The sequence below is a fragment of the Anabrus simplex genome, chromosome 9 (assembly GCF_040414725.1).
Source record: "Anabrus simplex isolate iqAnaSimp1 chromosome 9, ASM4041472v1, whole genome shotgun sequence".
Classification (NCBI taxonomy): Eukaryota; Metazoa; Arthropoda; class Insecta; order Orthoptera; family Tettigoniidae; genus Anabrus; species Anabrus simplex.
In genome coordinates, this window is record NC_090273.1 from 119,076,685 (window position 1) to 119,093,891 (window position 17,207).

The window sequence follows — 17,207 nt, forward strand, 5'->3', positions numbered from 1 at the left end:
AGGTTTACAAGAAATGCTTACATATAAAATAAAATAGAAGGAGCAGAATGCCTTAAGAGTGGAACTCAAAAAAAAAAATATAACCTTCATATTCCTATCAAATTATATGAAGCAAGTTGACACCAAATTTACACCGGTTTCACCTGGGACAGGTGAACCCTAAATATCCTCTCGGTGGCTGGATTGCTTAATAACAACGTCACCGGGGTGAGGAAATCGAGAATTATACAAGGCCCATAAAATCTGGGGGCAAGCTTGCCCGCGGGAACAAAATTTTTGACCATAACCTGGTCACCTACCTTCAAAGGGGTGGGTCTCCGTCCACGATCATACCTTTCCCTAACCTTTTCATGAGACACTTTAAGATTGGCTTTAGCCTTCTTCCAAAGATCTTTAATGTTATCCGGATCTATTGTCTCGGGTAGAATGTCATTCAGAGACCAGAGGTTAGAGAGCGGCGAGTTGGGAACAAACTTGAACATCAAAGAAGCTGGAGTAAACTTGTGAGATTCATGAACCGCCGAATTCAAAGCAAAAGCTATCCAATGCAGGGACGTGTCCCACCTGGAATGATCTTCATGATGATAGGCAATAAGTGCGGACCTGAGATTACGGTTAACCCGTTCAGCCAGAGATGGTTGAGGGTAATAAGCAGAAGTAGTTACATGAGAGATTGATAAGTCAAAACAGAATTTACGAAATAAATTAGATGTAAAAGCCTTAGCATTATCAGATACAATATATTGACACGGACCAAAAGAAGCAAAAATAGAATTTAAGCAGGTAATGGTAGACTGAGCGGTAGCCAGCTTAGTCGGAAAAAACCAAGAAAATCTGGTAAAACCATCTACGCACACAAAGATGAACTTGTTAGCATTACCCTTTGACTGGGGGAAGGGTCCTACATAATCGATATACAGACGTTCCATGGGGCGCGACGCTTGATGCGAAGACAAAAGGCCTACCTTGGTGGACATGGTGGGTTTACTGAGCAAACAAGATTTACAAGCTTTTACAAGTTCCCGGATTTCACCGTCCATACCTTTCCAGATGAACATTTCACGAATCTTCTCACGAGTTTTAAAGATTCCAAGATGCCCTCCTAATGGGGTCTCATGATAATACTTGAAGATCATAGGTACAAGAACAGCTGGAACGACAACTTTCATCATCCTATCATGCCTCGATGGGCAACATAGAACACCATTCCTCAGAACATAAGGGACAACATGTTCCCCAGAAGAAAGGGTTTCCATTATCGGAGCCAGCGTCGGATCTTCACGTTGGTATTTCTCAATATCCCTAAAAAGCATGGGAGCATCTGTTAAGATGGCATTAACACCAGATAGTATGGACTCGGGAGGTGATGAACTGTCGACCGGTTCGTGGGTCTCGACGTCGTTATGAAACATACGGCTGAGTCCATCAGCAACAACATTTTCGGTACCTCTGATATGTCTAACATCAAACTGGAAGGCGGAAATACGAATAGCCCAGCGGGCTATACGACCAGTACGACGCGGCCTACCTAAGACCCAGCTTAATGCTTGATTATCTGTCTCCAGGTCGAATTTGACGTGTTCCAGATAGAGACGGAACTTTTCTAAGGCGAATAAGACTGCCAAACCTTCGAGCTCATAGATGGAATACTTGGCTTCTTGAGCCGACAAGGTCCTAGAGGCATAGGCGATAGGTCGCCTCCCTAGTTCAGTCTCTTGAAGAAGGACTGCAGCTACTGCTGACGACGACGCGTCGGTTTGGACGATGAATTTCTTCGAGAAATCAGGCATAGCAAGTACAGGGGCATTACAAAGTGCTAATTTAAGGTCTTCAAAAGCGGCTTGTTGAGAAGGTCCCCACTCGAATTTGATGCCTTTCCTACGAAGAAGGTTTAAGGGCGCCGCTCTATTAGCAAAGTTAGGAATGAACTTCCTGAAGAAATTCACCATACCAATGAACCTGGCGATACCTTTAATGTCCTTGGGAGGTTTAAAATCACGGATGGCCTGTGTTCTAGAATGATCGACTGCTACACCATCGGGTGACACAATATGCCCTAGGAATGACATAGAGGGCTTAGCAAAGGCAACCTTGGACAACTTAACAGTTAACCCAGCCTTACGAAGGCGATCGAGAACTTCTCGCAAATGATCTAGATGTTCTTCAAAAGTCTCTGAAAATACGACGACATCATCTAAATAGTGATATAAGTACTCGAATTTGATGTCGGAGAAAACCCTATCTAGTAGCCTAGTGAGCACAGCTGCCCCCGTGGGGAGCCCGAAAGGCACGCGGTTGTATTCGTATAAATTCCAGTCCGTGGCAAACGCTGTAAGGTGTTTAGACTCTTCGGCAAGGGGAATTTGATTATAGGCCTGGTTCAAGTCCAAGATAGTGAAGAACTTGGCCTTACGAAACCATGAAAAGCAAGAATGAAGGTCAGGAAGGGGCACAGATTGCAACACCACCTTCCGATTGAGAGCCCTGTAATCAATGACAGGCCTGAAGCCTCCTTGGGGTTTCGGGACTAGAAAAATAGGCGATGAATACGCCGACTTAGAGGGCCTAATAATACCATCCTTCAACATCTGATCGATAATTTCTTTCAGAGCCTTCATTTTAGGTGGAGATAGCCTATAAGGTGGAAAACGGACAGGAATCGAATCCGTGACCTCAATTTTGTATTCAATAAGGTCAGTAACACCAAGAGTATCAGAGAACACCTCGGGAAACGACTGACACAGTTTGCGAATACTATCAGCCTGCTCCTCAGGTAGATGTCTAAGGTCTAACAACATCTCATCCTGGGTAGGCGAAATAGAAGAACATGACACAGAATTACACTTTAATAGTGGTATTTTACAACTAGAAGCAAATTTGAATGTGCACGACCTAGACTGGAGGTCGAGCACAAGACCAGTGTGAGAAATAAAGTCAGCTCCCAATATAATGGGGCAAGACAGGTGCTTAGCCACAAACAATTTAATTTTCCAAGTAAACTTAAAAATACGAATTTTGACCAGTACGGAACCTAGAATTTCTAATGGAGATGAATTAGCCGAAACATATTGAATAGAAGATGAGACATAGTCAGGAAGTTTACAAACCGATTTCAATTTAGAATACCATTCAGCCGAAATAATCGAACAAACACTGCCTGAATCTAAGAGAGCTGTTATAGGCTCGTTATTTAACTCAATCTTAAGAAAAGGAACAGGTGCGGGGGTATCCGCCGCAATCCTAAGGCACTCTTTGGGGCATTCAAAAGATGTATTCGAAGACTTATCGTTCCCTGAATTCTCGACCTTTTTGCCAGGGGCTGAGCCTTGGGAAGCAGAATTAGTTGACTCAGCCGCAGCCACTAGTCACTTTTGATTGTTGTTGGAAGTTACACCAGAAGTTGAGCAGGAGGGGGTGCTATTCGAATTGGGACAATTCTTTGCGATATGTGAGAAAGCCCCACATTTAAAACAGCCTTGTGATGAACCAGCTCCATTATTTGCCCTACTAGTTTTGATCAGAGGACACTTATTGCGCAGATGGTCAGGCGACCCGCAAGCATAACATTTACGGGGGGTGACTGATCGGCGAGGTGGAGGCCGAGTATTACTAATGGAAGGCGGGGGTTCTTTCGCGACACGCAAAGAATCGGCGTATCTAACTCCTTCCGCTGAGACGGCCAATGCTTCAAGTTCCGAGAAAGTTTGCGGGCACGCCGCGAAACACAAATATGACCTATAGGGAGGTGAAATTCCCTCTACAATAGCCTGTACAATCTGATCTTCAGGAAAATGAAGGGCAAACACCCTAGTATAAAACTTAATGTCCTGTATGAAATCAGCCAAGTTTTCATCCAAGCGCTGTACACGATAATAGTACTTCTGAATAAGGGAGGACCTGGCCCTAGCAGGGATGAAGTTAGCTAGCAAATGGGCATGGAAATCCTCAATAGATGATTGCTCGGCAATGGCTCTTACGATTTTATCAGAGAGAATACCAATAGCATACGGATAGATAATTTGCAAGATTTGACATGGAGAAAGAGAAAAAACAAGGGCATGATCCTGAAATTCCACTAGAAATCTTAAAAATGAAATTACGTCACTGGTGGTATTAACGGAAAACTTAGATATACCTCTGAGCAACATTTCCAATGGATGAGGCAAGCTACTAAACCCGGGTGACATAGTAGGTAAAGGTTTCAATGGCAAGGAAGTTAATTCAGAACGGATGTTACTCAGCGATGCACGGCGTTCAGACTCGTTGTCCAATGGGGCAGGGATAGTTTGAGCAGCAACGGTTATTCTATTAACTTCTCCCTTGGGAGGCGCTTCCTCACTACCTGCATTTACTATGGTGGGTTGATCAGATTTGGGAGGAACTTCCCCAGTTAACAATTGAGTGACCTTACTAGATAATTCGGAAATATTTTCCAGGAGCGTACTAGCTTCCTTCCTCTGAACGTCATTCAGTTTTAGAGACAACAGATCGTTAACCCTATTCGAAAAATGATATAGCCTGCCTTGCACACGCTTAATTTGATTAGGAGACGGATCATTTTCATCAAAAAAACTAACTACAGAAGCTAGCCCAGTAATATTCTCCGTGATCGTGGAAAGAGAGTCGTCAATTTCTTTCTCTCCCAAATTGGGGATGGAAATGGGCAAATCAAGGGACTCTCTAAGCTTGTTAGTGTCTATTGCAACCGTGCCTCCAGATTGCACATTTCTGATAGTTAATTCATAGATCAACTCCTCCTTACGCAAATAGTTAAGAAGGAGAACATCGCGAGGGCCGGGCATGATGACAGACCAATTTTGAAACACTCAAAAAATTCCAGCAACTGAGAAAATAGTTAGAGTTCGGAACAAACAATATTTAGCCGTCAAAAGGGGCTAAATTGAGACCCATTCAACCACGCTCTGCTACCACTTGTTACGGACTTTTCCGTGGTAGGTAGAGGTGAAAGAAGGTGCGGGTGTGAATGGGTTTCAAGCTACGAAATTATAGTGCAATGTAAAATTAATTTAAAAGTTAACAAGGTTATATTTTCTTTTCGAAAACAAAGAAATAACAAGCCTGGCAGGTACAAAGTAGCAATTCAAAAGGGGTTAGTTACAATATTTACAGAATTTGGGCTTCGCGCCCTGACTTCACAATGCTTGAGCAATCAGCTCAGTTTTACCTCAAACACAAGTTTTAACAGAGGGGGAGAAAACCCCATTCATACCTAGGAGCCCTTGCTCCAAATTACACTGAAAAACCTCCATGAGGCATACAACCCAGAATTTTCAAAAGAGCCACTTGCTCTCAAAATTTAAGCCTCTCCCAGGCCACACCAAACTCCACCTTCAAGTTGTCCTCAACGGACATAAACACAGGGGTAAAATACCCAATCTACTGAGGTCTATTAAAAGAAAAGCAGGTTAATTAAATGACCTCTAAAATAACAATTTGAGAGGAGGCGAACTTGCACTCCTAATACACTTTGATTAAGACCTACTTGGCACTAGGCCGTTAATACAAGGGCTAATCCCGTGCTAAAGAGGTGACTTAAGAAAAGAACAATTTGTTTTACATTAACGAAAAATAGGTCGAGAAAATAAGTTCACCTCAAGACAATGTGAGTGGGAGCTCGAGAGGGTTAGCACTCTCTATCCCAATATGTCGTTTTACAAGAGAATAGATGAAAAGGGAAGTTACATTTTAGGAAAAGGTTACATGGTTGAACGCTTAGAACCCGCCCCGAAAGTTAAACTGCTGAGCTAGCAAAGAAAGAAGTTATTAATCGGCCATTACCTTGTGTTGAACGGCTGGAGAAGAAAGAGGAGCTTCCCGCCCCCTGCTATGTACTTAACACACTGAAAGATGGAACAGAAGTGGCCTAGAGACCCAAAAATCAGCAGTTTAAATACTCTCGCGGAAGTTTCTAGGCGTTAGGGGAAAGAAAACACCCTCCCACAAACTCTTTATTGGATAGGACCCCGCAACAGATTCAAGTTGGGGGAAGATACATCTGATTGGATAGAAATTAATTTAAGAAATTCGGGATTGGTTAGGTTCAACACAAGGGGAAGAAAGGGGTAAATATTGCCAACTTAAACAATGATAGAAAGAAATTTAACAAAGAACAAACTCTTGAAATTAAATTTTCTCCAAAAAAATAGTTCTTTGACTCCGCACTAGGTTGCACTATTGTAGATCTTCAGTAGTGTCCTCTAGAAGAGAAAGTTCACACTTCTTACTTCAAGCGAAACAAAAACACATCAAAAATGACACAGTTCAAAAACTCAAAATTTTCCACGTGGTGACATCTTCTGAGAAGGTAAAGAAGTAACAGCGTAGATAAAGTTCAGACTTCCTCCAGCAGAGGAGTTTCACCTGGCGCAATTTTTAAATTAGCGGAGTGGAGGTGTACCGCCCGGTACAATTATTATTATTATTATTATTAGTATTATTATATAATTCGCTGGGGCCATCAAGGACCACGTTAAGTCTTGTTGCATTTGACACTGAACTTGGCCTTCTTTAGAGCCCAAATTTCCCTCATTCTTTGTGAGTGGGTCTGCTTACGCTCCTCTGTCCAAGGGGCACCGTGTCTTCTCTTCGGTTGCTCGTCTCGGTTTAGCCCATTTGTCAATATTTTCTTGCGGAAGAGATCTCTGTTAAGGGCGTCTTCAGCTGAGATATGTAGCATTTGCAGGTCTTCTTTGGTATTTCTAAACCAGGGAATTGTGGTTTTGGGGTTTGAATAAAAAAAAGTGAAAGATTTCTTTAGTTAACTTTCTTCCGCCCATTCTTTTCAGATGACCGTAAAATCGTGCCCGTCTTTTTCTGATTGTGTCGGTAATTTTCTCTATTTTGCTGTAGACTTCCTTGTTGGATCTCTTTTGATGGATTCCATTTCTGTACTTTGATCCCAAGATTCCTCTCACAATTTTGCGTTCACTTTTCTCCAGTTCATCAAGGAGTCTTTTGTTGGCATTTAGAGACAGGCTTTCGGCTGCATATAGAACTACTGGCTTCAGAACTGTTTCATAGTGACGTATCTTGGTGTTATTATTATTATTATTATTATTATTATTATTATTATTATTATTATTATTATTATTACGTAGAATTGTTCGTGTCTTATACTTCTGATACGGATCAATAATGCAACATTCATAAATCATAATACAAGCAGTGAGGTGTCCCCAGTATTCAATGTTATTGCTGTCACTGAGGAAACATCGTCTCACGAACTACTGCGTCATAGTCAAGGACGAGGTTTACACGTGATTACATAATGAAGTGAGAGGAAGATGTGTGGCTCAACAACGGGTAAGCCCCGACATATTCAATACGCACATGTCACAGTACTTCCCTGAGTTACTTCATAACAACGTTCATTGGTCGAGGGTGAAAAGGCTTGCCAACTGTAGTGCCCGAGGGACTTATACAAATCATCTTTATTTAAACACATTGATAGACTAATCATTTTAGCAACAACTATGATCTGTTTCCAGTCCTCCTTAACGGTTGAAACTACAGTTGAACCTCGATATCTCGAATCACCTCGGGCGCTAAATTTTATTTCATGTTATCGAAATTTCGAGATATAGAGAATACCGTTTTCGAACATGTAGAGCACATAATGGAATCTGTAGGTCCAAGCTGACACTGCTCTTGCAGCGCGCCGTTCAAACCAACGTACAGTTCCGTTTGACTTGCTTTTGCTAGCTGATGTGTCGTTGGTTTAATTTGTGTGAGGGACCATTTCAGCCCATACCATTCAGCAGTTTCTACAGATCTTCTGCAGTCTCATAGGCAAATCTCAGAGTTTTGAATTCCTCTCCTTGGATTGCGATTACTTTTCCAAGTTTTTCCGTGATTTCATTCATCGCCTGTTCTATGTGAACATCGAAGATGAGAGGAGACTATAAACAAACATGTAAAAGGTTCTGAAGTCCTTACGTAGGTACGGTCCTTGATTCGATATATACATGGGCTTATACTGAATGCATTATTTTTAACAGTATTTAACAATACACAAAAAAACTCTATTTTACGGCATCACTTAAATTATAACCCTTATTACAGTAACATTTATAATACAGGGTTCAGTCCACACAGTATTGAGACAAAAAAACATAAGTCGATTAATACCTTTGGAAAAAAAATCCCTTAGTCTCTTCGATTTGATGCTGTTAACCTTTCCTCCCTTCACGTTGAAACTTCTCGTCAATACCACGCAGCCAAGATTCGTAAATACCGAGCTCGATAGCTGCAGTCGCTTAATTGCGACCAGTATCCAGTAATCGGGAGATAGTGAGTTCGAGCCCCACTGTCGGCAGCCCTGAAGATGGTTTTCCGTGGTTTCCCATTTTCACACCAGGCAAATGCCGGGGCTGTACCTTAATTAAGGCCACGGACGCTTCCTTCCAATTCCTAGACCTTTCCTATCCGATCGTCGCCGTAAGACATATCTGTGTCGGTGGGACGTAAAAGCAAAAAAAAAAAAAGATTCGTAAATGGAGCTTGGCATCTGCGACTTCGGGAGTTGCTTTCGTATGTGACCGGTAGTTAATTTACACCTGAGAAACAGCGAGGCTTCGCCGATTTTCCGATCATTAGAAGTTTTAGTTTTCCGGTTCCCGTCATATTAGCTCCCAGCATCACTGTAAACATTACTTATTAACTGTTCCTCACAAACCACAAATGCCGTATTTGCACAGTGAATGTTGCACAAAATTCGAGTTACAGAGTATTTTTTGCGCCAAGAGAGGAAATGTTTGCTTCGAGAAATCGACAAATTCGTGGAACCAAATTTCGAGTAATAGATAAATACACGTGAAGAATAGGACAAACGGCCGGAAAATTTAAGTTACTTCGATATACTGAAAATTCGAGTAATGGAGTTCGAGATATCGATGTTCGACTGCATACCAAACAATACCCCATTACGTATTCATTTTACCTTGACAACATCTTAACACCGAAAGGCATGTATGCATTGATGCATCATGCAACGTAAACAGAGCTTATTATAACAGAGTTCTGTTTTGTGACTGTGGTTGTGTGGATTATCAATCCATAGACGGGCTCGATCTCACTATCCTGATCTCACTTTTCATTTCTATGTAATCACTACATCCAAAATCTCTTCTAAACGGTTTGTCATATTCATACCTTGGTCTACGCCTACCGCTTTTACTGCGTACATTTCCCTCAAAAACCAACTGAACAAGCCCTCGGTATCTTAAGATGTGCCCTATCGTTATGCCTCCCTTCTGATCAAATTTCTCACCAATTCGATTCAGGACCTCTTCTACCCATCTCACCATCAACATTCTTCTGTAACACCATATTTCAAAAACTTATATTCACCTTCTTTCTGAGCTCGTTATTGTCCATGTCTCACTTCCATACAGTGCCACGATCCAGTCGAAACTCTTCAATAACGTCTCTCTAATTTCAATGTTCGAAGTGAGCAAATTTATTTTCTCAAGAAAGGCCTTCCTCGCTAGTGCTAGTCAGCATTTTATGGCTTTACTAATGTCATTATTTCGTATTTTGCTACCAAGTAACAATATTCATCTACGTCCTTTCAGACTTCATTTCCTAAGCTGGTATTTCCTGCATCACCTGACTTTGTTCGACTACACTCCATTTTGGAATTATTTATTTTTTCTTGTACTTCTTCCAAGACTCTGTCCAAACCTTTCAGCAATTTCTCCAGATCTTCTGCAGTCTCATAGGCAAATCTCATAGTTTTGAATTCCTCTCCTTGGACTGTGATTACTTTTCCAAATTCTTCCTTGATTTCATTCATCGCCTGTTCTATGTAAACACAGAAAATGAGAGGAGACAAACTGCAGCCTTGTCCCAATCCTTTCTGCATTGTTGCTTCTGTGACTATAAACCAAGAAGCAAAAGGTTCTCAAGTCCCTTACGTAGGTACGGTCCTTGATTCGATGCCTCACGCGTTTGATATATATGCCCATTCTAATCGCCACCCCCACCCCCACCCCCACCCCCTGTAGGTCCTCGCTGACACTGCTCTTGCGGCGCGCCGTTCAAACCAACGTACAGTTCCGTTTGACTTGCTTTTGCTAGCTGACGGGTCGTTTGTTTAATTTGTGACAGGGACCATTTCAGAGCTGAATAGACATGCACTCCTCAAGAGGTGCTAATATACAGGAGGACCGAAAAGTCCGTTAATATTTGATGGCGCTTCATGCGATACACGATATGCCGCGACTGCAGGCTCACGCTTAACGTCGCACTATCACATTGAAGGGGTTCGGCGACGAAAGGATGGGACACGGCTAGAATTGGGAAGGTAGAGGCCGCGGCTTTAATTCTTTTTTGCCGTTTGTTTTTCGTCGCACCGACACAGATAGGTCTTACGGCGACGATGGGATAGGAAAGGCCCTGGAGTGAGAAAGGAAGCGGGCGTCGCCTTAATTAAGGTACAGCCCCAGCATTTGCCCGGTGTGAAAATGGGAAACCACGGAAAATCATCTTCAGGGCTGCGGACAGTGGGGTTCGATCACACCCTCTTTCGAATGCAAGCTCACAGCTACGCAATCCTAACCGCACGGCTAACTCGCTCGATTATCCGTTGCTTCTAACTTGACAATAAAATATCTCAACTCCTCCCAGCTTTCAAAACTGACAAAAAAGCTCACCTGAAAACAAACCGATCTAAATATAATTTCGTCGAAGAGCTTATTTCTTTCTTACAGGATCAGTCATGTCTTTGCGTTAACTTTACTTCAGCTTAATTTGATTTCACTTCTTATTCTACCGTCCTGAGAGAAAATACACGACCGAGCAAGTGGCTGTATGGTTTGTAGTCGAGAGATAGTGGATTCGAACCCCACTCTCGGTAACCCTAAAGATGGTTTTCCGTGGTTTCCAATTTTCACACTAGGCAAATGCTAGAGCTGTACCTTAATTAAGGCCACGGGCTCTTCCTTTCCACTCCTAGCCTTTTCCTTTAGCAACATCGCCATAAGACCTATCTGTAAAGCCAGTTGTAAGAAAAAAGTAAATTACACACTGAGTATCGGTATTTGAAATTACCCACTTGTAACAGTCTCGTATTCCATACCTGACATTCGATCCTCTCATATTTCTACGCAACTGCTACCATTTTAATTTTGAAAATGGTAATTTTCTTACTATGCTCACTGCATTTCTTTTAAAGACAGAGTATTAGATTAACTTACAATTTTTCACTCAGTCTGCGATTAAGGCAAAGTCTTCCTTGTAAAATAATAAGATAAATAAATATATTCAGGATAAAAGATTACTGTCCCAGAAACTACTTTGAACCAAGAACTAGTTATATCATCATTTTGTTAAATAAGCGAATAAAGATCTCTCGTTTTACTGGCAGGGTAAATAAAAGGCAGCTTATTACACGTTATAAAATCTGAGAGATAACGGGGGAAAATTCCAGTTAGTGTGTTGATTAATGTTAATACACATTGCAATATCTCTTTTTAATCCAGTATTTTATCTGGAAGTCCGAGGTACAGTATATAACATATAAATTATTACTTTATTTTTCTCATTATTGAATGGAGGTACTGCAGAATGGAAAAAAAACTGAGATAATATCGCACTGTCTGCGACACTAGTCTATCACATGTGCTATTTGAAACATCTACTTATGAGTGGGAGATGTCCATGACTTGGAATGAATGAACTGAATGTAAGGCAGGGGGCCCATATTTCGTCCCCTTATCAGATTTGGACTTGTAGAAATTCAGGAATATTATGGAAAAGGCTAGAAATTGGTATATATGTTACTGAATATGTTCTCCACTTACGGGCAATTTACAATGCAACTGTTATAACGTAAGGTAGTCAATATTTGACATAAACGTAAACACTACAAAAACTAAACTACGAAAAATATGTTCATAATTTCGTCTCCCACCAAATTTATGAAAAGTACAATTATTTTTCCTTTCTAAACTTACCAAACACTTTCCCTATAATGAATTACTTGAAGGCCATTTATGAAAAATGTTTTCTTGGTATTCTTTCTAACATAGTCTTTCAGCATTGCTCGTGGGATGTTAAACGCTTTACTAACACATTATCTTCTCCCTCACTGCCTTAACAGCCTTTTTCATAGCCACCTTATCCCACTGCATGCGTTTCTCCACCTGAAAATAAGAATAAGCTTCATAAAAAACAAATCAAATAAAGGGGGGCGAAATTACGAACATTCCCTGGTTTATTATAATGGTCACCACAGCAACTCACGCCAACTACCTAACTGTAACGATTACACACCAGGAATTACACCACACGACTGAAATGCAGTCCAGTATTTCATACACATGTCAGTGCCCACTCTAGGAATAACAGGCTGTTAATTTGAATGTTGCACTAAATCAGCTCGACATGAAAAATACAGGGAAACTAAATGAGGTGTACACAACCAACTCTCACAAAGACAACGGGTGTGCTCAACATTACCTACCAACCGCGCAAACTGAAAATCCCTAGGGGGACGAAATTAGGTGTGGGAACGGAATTTGGCCCCCTACATTATGCAGATGTTCAGTCCTCAGCCTGAAAGCTGGTTGGATCCTCAACAACTCCACCATTAGCCGTCATAGATGGTCAGTTGACTTGGCAGACTGATATGTAATAGCAACATCTGGCTCAGTAAGGAAAGCAACGGGAAAGTACATCACTCCTCATTTCCCCAGTACGCCTCTTCAGTGATGCCTAGGCCATCTATGACAGTCCATGGCGAGGATGAAACCGGGCTTCGGGCTGAGAACTGAACATTAATTCTTTTAGGCTCGGTAATGGAAGCCAAGGTATACGGCTAATATGTCACGACGCTGACCACCTAGCACCGCAATATTCTGCAGGCTATGTGGCTAGGTGACAGTGCAGACTGGTCTATCCATACCACAGGTTTTGTTTGTTTCTTTATTTCTTCCAAGTAATAAATTAACTCATGTTTTTTGTGTACTTCAAGAGCCATCAATTAAGGAAGGGTGTCTCAAATAGGCATGCCGTGCTACTTTTCTTTTTCTTTTCTAGGAGACCGATTTAAGTTTGCCCACTCGAAAAAGCGTCTGGCCAACCAGAGCATGCAAAGCAAATACAGGTGTAAACATATGCTAAATATATGACCCATAGGCTGGTCGAATCTAATGATTCACAGAAGTTGTGAAAGTCTATTTCTACATCTGTACCGTTACTTGTAGGATATATTTAAATATCATAAATATTTCATGGCTCCCTCTCATCACGTTATACTTAATTTAGGGGACGTTTCCTAGCTTTGTGTACCGTACATCAACTTCCGCTGATAAACTCAACTAATTGCCGTTTCGAGTTCTAGTTGGATGCTATTTAAAATGTAAACACTGTTTGTGTCCTGCTAATTTGAATGGAGGATAAGAACAGAAGAGAATATAAATTAAACTGGGATTGCAGGGACACCTTTGCGCTTTTAGACCACGATGCCATATCTACACACTCCACCAAATACAAAATACTGAAACCTCTTATTTAGGGACTTCGAAGGGGCCTAATAGGGAGGGAGGTTGCTCAATCTAAATGTAGATTTGTTGTATGCATCGTGAATATATTGCGTCTTTGAAAGAATGTATTACTTTAAATGCTATTAATAACACCATACATACCATGTACAAGAGATTGAAGTGATTTGGTTGAGCATGCGACATGGTACCAGCATTTTTCAAGCAGTTCTGGAAGAAGTTTGGCTTGCCAAAAAATACACAGTTCTAGTCCTTCCGGCAAGCAATTCAGTGTTGGAAACTTCCTAGGGATAACAGCTACGAATTTTAGGTAAATAATACATGACCTGATAAACGCCTTAGTTCAGCACAGTGAAGAGTTTGAAGTATATGTTATTTTTTTTTTTGCTAGGGGCTTTACGTCGCACCGACACAGATAGGTCTTATGGCGACGATGGGATAGGAAAGGGCTAGGAGTTGGAAGGAAGCGGCCGTGGCCTTAATTAAGGTACAGCCCCAGCATTTGTCTGGTGTGAAAATGGGAAATCACGGTAAACCATCTTCAGAGCTGCCGATAGTGGGATTCGAACCTACTATCTCCCGGATGCAAGCTCACAGCCGCGCTCCTCTACGCGCACGGCCAACTCGCCCGGTAAAAGTATATGTTAACCCCTCAAAGACGAAACTGATGGTGTTATCTAAAAAGACAATTCGGACAAATCTCACAATATAAGATAAAATAGTTGAGCAAGTGTCTTCTTTCAAATATCTGGGTACCGTCTTGGACGAACAATGTAAGTCGAAACGGGAGATAATATCTAGAATTGAGCAGGCCAGGAAACAATTCATTACCATAAATAAATCCTTTGTGAGGTTAGATCTCAGCCTCCAGCTACGAATTCGTATGATACGCTGCTATATATTTTCTGTTCTCCTGTATGGATGTGAAAGCTGGACTCTGAATCCAATCATAGAAGAACGTATTGATGCCTTCGAAATGTACCTGTATCGCCGTCTTTTGCGGATACCTTGGGTAATGAAAATCTCAAATGTCGAGGTCCTTAATCGGATGAAAAAAGCAAAAAGAACTACTGCTCACCGTAAAACAGAGGAAAACGCAATACCTAGGACATATCATGAGAGGCGAGAGGTATCAGTTATTACAGCTTATTATCGTAATAAAGATACAGGGGAAGAGATCTGTTCGGAGAAGAAGAAATTCATGGCTGAAAGACCTTCGAAGATGGCACTGCTGTACTTCAGAAGTGGCATTCCATTCTGCACTGTCAAGATCAGAGCTAGTTACGTGGATCGCCAAACTCCGCTCGGAGACGGCGTCTTAAGAAAAAGAAGAAGAATATATGACAAAGTATGAGAATATATTCTTTATTTATTCCTAAACATTGCAATCATTTCCTTAATCATCGTTATCCGATTGAATAGATTAGCAGTTTGTCTTTTTCTACCACTAGAAGCGCTAATATGAGTCATTGCATTGTTTCACTTAAGCAGCACTACGAGCGTCATTTAAGTGGAAATCAATAGTAGAAGAGAAAGTGGAAGAAACCTTTTAAGCCACCAATTATCCCGAAAAGGGCTTATTTCTTTCCTACAGGAACAGTGATGTATTTGCGTTAACTTTTCACCTTAATTTGATTTCACTTCTTATTCTACCGTCCTGAGAGAAAATACACGACCGAGCAAGTGGCTGTGTGGTTTGTATTCGAGAGATAGTGGGTTCGCACTCCACTGTCGGCAGCCCTGAAGATGGTTTTCCATGGTTTCCCATTTTTATACCCGGCAAATGCTGGGGTTGTACCTTAATTAAGGCCACGACCGCTTCCTTCCCATTCCTAGGCCGCCTTTCCTCTCCCATCGTCGCCATAAGACCTATCTGTGTCAGTGCGACGTAAAAAAAATCCACATGTGCGACGCAGTTCGCACCCGCAACCCCACAGGTGTGGGAAAAGCGGTAGGAAAATAAGAAAAAGAAGTACAATTTCGAAATTTGAAGTCAACAGTTCGTTTCAAACCAACGATTATCTATTTTTAAATGTTCGTTTTGGTCTCTTCTACCATCCCTAGAAGTTTGAGTATTAACTTCTGATACAGCCTGTATCTAAGATTTAAATAATTCGTTGCAGAGCTGGAAACAACCCCGCAGAAAGTTACTGTACCAACGTCTAGACCAGGGTTTCCCAAAATTCTTGTTTCTGAGACCCCCTCGGCATATCGCATTCATGTCCAAGAAGTAATGGGATAATCGAATACAAAATAATCGCTGAATCGATTATTTCATTTTATTCGATTATTCTATTAGAGTTACCATTCGATTATTTTTCGATTATTCATTCGAATGAATGAGGTAATCGAATAGTGTATATTTTTTCCATCCGATTATTTTTCGATTATTCATTCGAAACTCCATTCGAATGAATGAGGCAATCGAAGAGTGAATTTTTCCATTCGATTTGTTTTTTCGATTATTCATTCGGAACTGCATTCGAATGAATGAGGCAATTGAGTAGTGAATGCTTTCGAAATAATCAAATGTAAAGTGATGTTATTAAGACAGTTAATACACTCACTTAGTTTCAACATTTGGGGATATGTTTGGAAAAAGGCGTATTTCTATTCTTCAAAAGAGTTCATCCATTCGCTTATTTCAATCGATTGTCCATCTGACACACTTAAACCGAAATATTGATTCATGACGCATCCCATATTCTGTGCGATACAACTGAATGACATTTGAATCTCATTCGATTATTTCATTTAAATAATCGAACATCATTCAGAATTCATTAACCAAAAATAGAATTTTGTAATGTTACCACATGTTATCTTTTTGTGTTATATATGACTATAAATTACTTTCTTTTAAAGTTTAGTTTAAGTTCATTTACATAAACATCGTTTCTAAATGCATAAAAATTATAAAACAATGTGACACTTGGATACTAATTACAAGTCTGTATCTGGAAGCTTTCTTGAGAAAATTGGTGCAGTTGTTCGATGAATGGAACGGATGGTGCTGTTTTGTAAAGATCAATCGTTTTATATGCGTATTCACTCCAGCTGAATATAAGCTTCTACATTAGCTCTGTTTCTGTAATTCGTTTCCTTTTGTATTACGGCAGAAAATGTACACTCACACGGTTATGTTGTCATGAAAGGCATCAAACGTAATAATTTCTTCCTGGAAATTGCAGGGTATAGTGAATGTCATGGATCCAATAGTCTTCAGTCGACTATGGTTGGCCATATTTTGCAATTAATAGGGAAACCTGATGCTGCGTAAACTACATTTTCCCCGTCCCCCGTAACACTATTCGTGAGTCCTTTCTTCGTTTCATTAAGTTCAACGAGTTTATTGTGAAGGTAGGCGATTAGCTTGTTAGCTGCACAGCCATGTATAGTTTGGAGATGTTTTAATTTCGACGGTTTCATACATTCGTCAGATAAAACATCGCCACACAACACACAGTGGGGCTCCTGATCATATCCAATGCTCACCACAGTAAATGCCAGTATCGTCACATTTACAACGTTTTCAAACTTGTTGAATACTTTTCGGGCTGGCGGATCAGGTTTCCAAAACACATTCAGTTTCATCTTTGCTCGAATGGGACGCACACTAACTACTCAAATGTCCATTTTTTCTCTGTAAGTAGGAACTTGTCCACATCTGAGGTGCAGCGGTTA